General features: G+C 38.8%; 1 long non-coding RNA gene across 1 annotated transcript; it reads left to right on the top strand.

The window, feature by feature from the left end:
• Positions 1-1,999: 1,999 nt before the first annotated feature.
• LOC121049073 lies at positions 2,000-3,864 on the top strand. The gene is made up of 3 exons (XR_005799252.1): positions 2,000-2,453; positions 2,571-2,628; positions 3,580-3,864. It is a non-coding gene; the product is annotated as an uncharacterized LOC121049073 (long non-coding RNA).
• The last annotated feature ends 2,647 nt before the right edge of the window (positions 3,865-6,511 follow it).

Below are 6,511 nucleotides of genomic sequence, written 5' to 3' on the forward strand. Positions count from 1 at the left end.
AATTTGGAGGTTCCAATAGAAAACCTCGTATTATAACACACACCATTTAGCGAGAGTGCAACATTGGCTACTCCATTCGCTTTACAAATGTGGTGACATACTCATACTGGAAATGGAAAGGAACTGCTCACTGGAAGCTATAGTATAATAAAACCAACTTTCCCACTATGTTGCCAACGGATAATAAATCCAGCAACACTTAGTTTTATCCTGCCACTAGAAACTCGCTGCCCAACTAGAGCAGACAAGATATTCACGGCGCACAAACTGGGATAAAGCCTACCCCGCTCCACCATCACGCGGTAGAGATTTATTTTAAGCAAGGAAAGCCTAAGAATTGGAAATACAACTAAAAAAAAAAAATCCCACCAATATAGCCCCAAGAGCCATGGTTTGTCCCAACCTCCATGTTCTGCCCTAATAGAATTATGAATAGCAAGCAATCCCCAGTGCCGCCGGAATTGCACCACAACCACCATCAGATTACATTGTCTTAGTGTCCTTTGAACCTGATCTGACGTTGGTGGCAGGACCACCCAAAAACTCAGATAAAGATTAGATCACAACTCCGTCCTTCAGACCTCCTCATCCCCATCAACAGGGGAGCAATTGAAATAATCATCTGACCCGGGACCACAAGCAACCACTCCAAAAGCTAGAACACTGCCATCCCTTATCCTTTGCGCGCCTCCATCGTCTTGGTTAGTTGTGGAGCCATAAAATAAACTGGCCCCCGATCAGATAGCTTAATGCTCCAAAAGGATAAAAGTACTTTCACAGGGAATGGGCCACGCCCACAATGAACCCTGAACCAAACCTGGTCTGGATAATCTGCAAAACCATCTCTGGAACGTTTCTACCACGACCAATCCGCAACAGATATGAACCAAATCTAATAATCAAATACCTTGCAGCAGGGAAACTACCAAAGCTCAGTGCTTTGCCCCAAATACTTATGCAGAACCCACGGTACCCATCGGGTTCATCCAGTCTGGATTAAAAGCCCAAAATGGGTCCAACCATGTAGTGACATACCCGCTAAGTTTTCTTTGCCGAATGTGTTTCGTACGGAAACCATTACGGCTAAATAAAAGGGCAAGCCCAACAGGCTCTCCACGGGTGCCAAGCCCACTAGAGTTTCTTACAAACCCTAAAATGTCTTTTATATTAAGCATTCTCATGTTTTGCCTCCAAGTAATCTAATTTATTTTGAACCAAGTCTATTCCAACCTAACTTGGCCTTCGGGTAAAACACTCCTTCCAACTCTATTCTTATGATTATACCCTATGAACACAACTAAATTCATCGTTGGAGGACCCCTGGTCGGTACCACATCGGTCCTCTCAAAAAGCCAAGGGTTTGTCTTGTCTTTGTTATTGCGCAGGTGATAGAGTCAACAATCTTGACAATATTATACAGCAACATTGGTTAGATCGAAAAGATCTAGGGTACCCAAACCCAAAAATAGCACCTCATCGCAGCTCTATCCTCGACATTCCCGCGGTTAGAGTTTACTAGTGTACTTACCCGAGCTTGCCCGTTCGATGACGACATCACAAGGACACGCCGTTGGACGAGGCATGCAATGCAACAGTAGCTTTGTTTTTTCTTAGGGTTTTCTCTCTGTGTTTTTTAGAGCTATGAGACTCAAGCCAACTGATACAATTTTAAGCCTTCACCCATTCCTTGCCGATGCAATTTTAGTTTATTCTTTGTGAAATTGTTTTATCATGTAGGCTGTCTTGTCCACCTAAGGGACAATTTTAATAGACTATGAAGGACAAATGCATTTCAACCACATGCCTCATTTATGAATTTAAAAAACTGTGTTGTAGTTTAGGTAGTACAATTGTAGTGGATCTATTTTGATGGTTCTCTTAGGGTACGTTTGGGGGAGGCTTTTTAGCTCCCCCGCTTATAAGCAACAGCAAGAATAGCATTTGGTAAATCAGCTTCAAGCCTGCTTCTTCCAGAAGCCATGGCTTTGAAGCTGGAAAGCAGAAGTCAGGGCATCCTTCCTTTTGGAAGTAGAATCAACAGCGCCTACTGTAGATTAATGACATTTTCGTAATACCATTGATTGTGCTCCATTCCTTGAAGAAATTACACACCACCTTCCTAAATCTCATCCCTCTTTAAATCCAATTGTAGAGGCAACCCAAAGCCACCAAATCCATCTCTGGGTCCTCCAAGGCCGGCCTCCAATTTCAGGTTGGCTGTATAGCTCGCTTCCTCAAATCCAACAAGTATGCCTTGGATATCTCCGCCGTCCTCGAATATCTCACTGCTAGTTATTTGGTTTTGGGTCAGGACCAATTGGGTTTGTTCATGATCAGCTAGAGTTTGATTTTCTGTATTTAGCTAACAGAATTCTTGTGCCGTTGTGTTTTATGGATAAGCTAGTTCTGAGAAAAAGTGAGCTTCTGGGTCTTGTATTTGAAATGCCAAAACAGTAAAAACTCATTCTTTTTCTCTATTTTTATACCTTCTTTTCTAGTTTGGTTGCTTGGAAGAGATTGGACTGATTTGGAATCTTGGGATTTTTCTTTTTCTCTTCATGCTCTTTCAGGTTTGCAATGTTTCCTAATTTGGTTGCTTGGAAGAGATTGGACTAGTTTGTAATCTAGGTAAGCTAGTCATGCTACGTACTTTCCGATTTAAAACTGTTTGTTTCACTTTAAATTTCTTTATGTGAAGATTGAAGAGGAAGTAGCATGCACAACCCAAAGAAAGTAATAGGAAAAAATGAACTTGTTTTGTGATGAGAATATATCAATAAGTATTGAAGAAAATATGATGTATTTCTTTCTGGCATTGGAATTGAGGCGTGACCGTTTCTTTAATTTTGTTAGATCATGCATTATGCTTTCAGGGTCATATTTGATGTTTATAACGGAATGGGAACCTGTTGGTTCTTACTTGGGGCAACTTATCTAGTTTTGTAGAGAGCTTTCTCTTTTATGTTAATACTCTTGGAACTCTTGGTTTCTAATTACATCCTTACTGAAGTGTTTGTATTTATTTTGATAATCATGCAACTATGTTGGACTCTTTGTATTTACTGAAGTGTAGACTGATAGTTTCTTCGTCTTCTTTTTGAACTCTTACTGAATTAAAATATGCTTGATTGACAAAGGTAGATAAGGCAATGTCCAAAGATTGAGTTTAAGCTAATATTGATAAAGGGTTTACAGATTGTTTTTGATAGATTAATTTGGTGAAAATCGAGGATTTGGGTTTGTAGTGTTTCTTAATTACAAAGGTTTGTAATACCATTCCTAGAATCAGTAACCTTATTGATGTATGATATACATGTTGCTAAATTGATGTAAATAGCCTTGTTGAGGCATGATTGATATGTTTATATTGACCTGGGCTTTGATGTTGCTGGAACTATTTAGTCGCTGATATTCATTCTTGTAGGCATGTAGCATCATATGAAGCTAGCAAAGTATAAACAGAATTGCATGTATACATTGTCATCTTCTGTAGGCAACTCGTGTCTTAATTTCTAGCAATATTAGTCACAACTCTTTGTAATGTTTATTAATTTGATTCCATGTTAAACTGTTGTGCAGCTCTTGATTTGCGAGACTCAGAGTGATCATGGATTTCCTTCTATGTTGAAGTTTGATATCCAGCACGAGTGAGCTTCTCAAGGCCGCTGTTTACTACACCAAAAACAGTCTTTTACCGCCCACAATGTGCACCGTAAATACCCTTTTACGGCGCACAAAAGCAGGCTGTAAATGTCGGAGCTGTAAAAGACATTCCTCTTTAACGGCGTTCATAAGAGGCCGTAATTGTGCATCCAAGCAGGCCGTAAATATATTCTCAACTATTATCCAATTTGATTTATAGGATGGTTGCACGCCGTGAATGTCAAGAAAGTACGCCATAAATGACTTTTCTGACTACTTATTTACGGCGCACTGGGTATGCCGTAAAAGGCTATCTAAGCACTCTATTCACGGCCTACTACGAATGCCGTAAACGACTGTTTTTATGGCACACTTTTGCTGCCGTAAAAGAAGTAAAAGCCCAGTTTTTTACGGCCCAATTTGCACGCTGTAAAAGGCTTTTCTGTCAATTTTTATTTGTCATTCACGACGCATATAACTTGCCATAAAAGTCTCTGTGGCAAAGAGGTTTCCTGGTTGCTCATAATCCAAAATGATCAACTAACATTTCATTTTGTAAATCTTAAGCAAGAATAATAATCTCAAAGTGCAGGTGAATCAACATATATATCATAGAGAATAGAAAGAGTTTTAACAAACTTGTCATATCCAATCTACTACAGACTAAGTACAAGTTCTAGCAAACTTAAGTTTAAACTTATGTTAAGAATATAGCATATTACAAATTATACTGCAACATCTTTTGAACATTTAACTATCCAAATGCATATTCTCTCAATTGACCATCACTTTGAGCACTTTATCATCAGTAGGGCACGTTAATATAAACAAAAAAAAACTAGAAGTCCCTGTTATGAATGTAAAACACAGTTAATAATAAACAAAAGCAAGTACTCAGCAAACTATCTAATAGCAAATGACCATCTGAGTTAAACATACATATGAAGATGTCAATTTTTCAGTACCATAGAAAACAACACACACCTTGATTTCTATCAATCGTTAATAAAGAAAACAACTTGCACCTTGTCTCCTTAAAAACCGTTAATAAGGAAGCAACTCACACCTTGTTCCCTAAAAATACGTAATGTCGTGAGTTATATATAACCTTGCCCCATTACCCCATGAATCACAAATGGCAGACAGACTAGAGCTCTAACTGAATTCGTAACCACTCGTCCAGTCAAAGACGTGATTACCTGATATTCTGCCCAAGGTCATAGACCTTCATTCCGCGAACTTTTCAGTTCATTGGAATGAAACATTAAAGAAATCGCACAGGACTCAAAATGTTACACAATTCTCAACGCTTTTCAAAACAATCGAAATCAACATTTCCATAATCATTGTTTTCCGAAAAGTCATAACACAAAACAATAAATGAGCATAATCATGCATATTGTTTTCATACACAAATTCAAATGCTTTTCAAAACAAATCGAATCCATAATTCCACAATCATTTGTTTTCTTAAAAGCCATAACCCAAAACAATAAAAAAAGCATCAATGCATGCATATTGTTTTCATCAATCCACAAACCCACCAAAACATATATATTTCAGGCAAATATATATATATATATATATATATATATATATATGTAGTCATTCGCTCAGGAATGCCTACTAATACCAACTATAGTTTGCAGTTAAATCAATAACTCTCAAAACGATAAAGGTAATTCCGTACTTAAATGAACCTTGTGAGATTACTCACCTCGAAACTCCTGCTACGTCTTCAATATAGAACAAAGCAGCCAATCCACAAAACAATGGTCCAAAAATACTTCGTCAAGTACCTAATCACATACGGTTTCAAATTAGTAACAATTCATAAACGATTTAAGTCCGAAACCCCTGTTTTAAACTAAAATCCCTAATGTGGCTCCAATCAAGGAAAAACCACATCCGAAACCTCCCAAAGTCTCCGGAATACTTTCACAATCGATATGTCCAAACCACAAGTCGATCGGACGCTCAGATCCTCACGGATCAAATAAATCAATTGGTATGAAACCATAAAAATCATAACAATTTCATACGAACTCCAAAATTTGCATATTATATATCGAAACGTTTGTATCGACGAGTAGAAGATATATAATACCAGAAACAGTCCTTTACATAGCCAGAACGCCGCCACAGGCGGTGGCGCACCGTCGCCGGCCAAAACTCAATATTTCACAAAACTTCCAAGATCAAAGATGTTCATCACAACATGCTTAACCATTTTCATAACTAGCACGAAGTCAGAAACTAAGCATAAATGGTCGAAAACTACCTCGCAAGCCGTGGATTACTGTTCAATCCGAGTTGAACCAAGTTTCATGTGAATCGATCCAAACAACCACCACAGATTGATCCAGGAGATTGCTGCGAGCTTCCCAAGCTTGGTTTGAAGCTTCGCCAACGTCAGAGATCGGAGAACCGATCGGGTTCGATTTCCTCAAACTTCGCCGCCTTCTAGCGCCACCACCACCAAGAATCGCCGCTAGAAGACACCAGAGGGAGGAGCGGATGGCAGAGACGAGCTGATCTGGAAAGTTTTGCTGCCGGAAAAGTCTTGTCTGGTCAGCCGGGTTTCTCCGAGATTGAAGGTATCAGTCAAGAGAAAAGAGAGAGAGAAAAGGATTTCCGGAAAAGGAAAGTGGAAATTATGAAGATATTTTCGGAAATTCCCTATTTATACTAAAATAGAAACTTCTTCCAATGGCCATAACTTCTTCATACGAACTCCAATTGACACGTTCCATATGTCCACGAACTCGTATCGACGTGATCTACAACTATCGTGAAGGAAGTTTTGCAAGAATCCCAATGTATAAAAAGTCAAACTTCGCACAGCCCTCTAAACTGTGAAATTCGAATA

This window comes from Rosa chinensis, chromosome 5, assembly GCF_002994745.2.
Source record: "Rosa chinensis cultivar Old Blush chromosome 5, RchiOBHm-V2, whole genome shotgun sequence".
NCBI lineage: Eukaryota > Viridiplantae > Streptophyta > Magnoliopsida > Rosales > Rosaceae > Rosa > Rosa chinensis.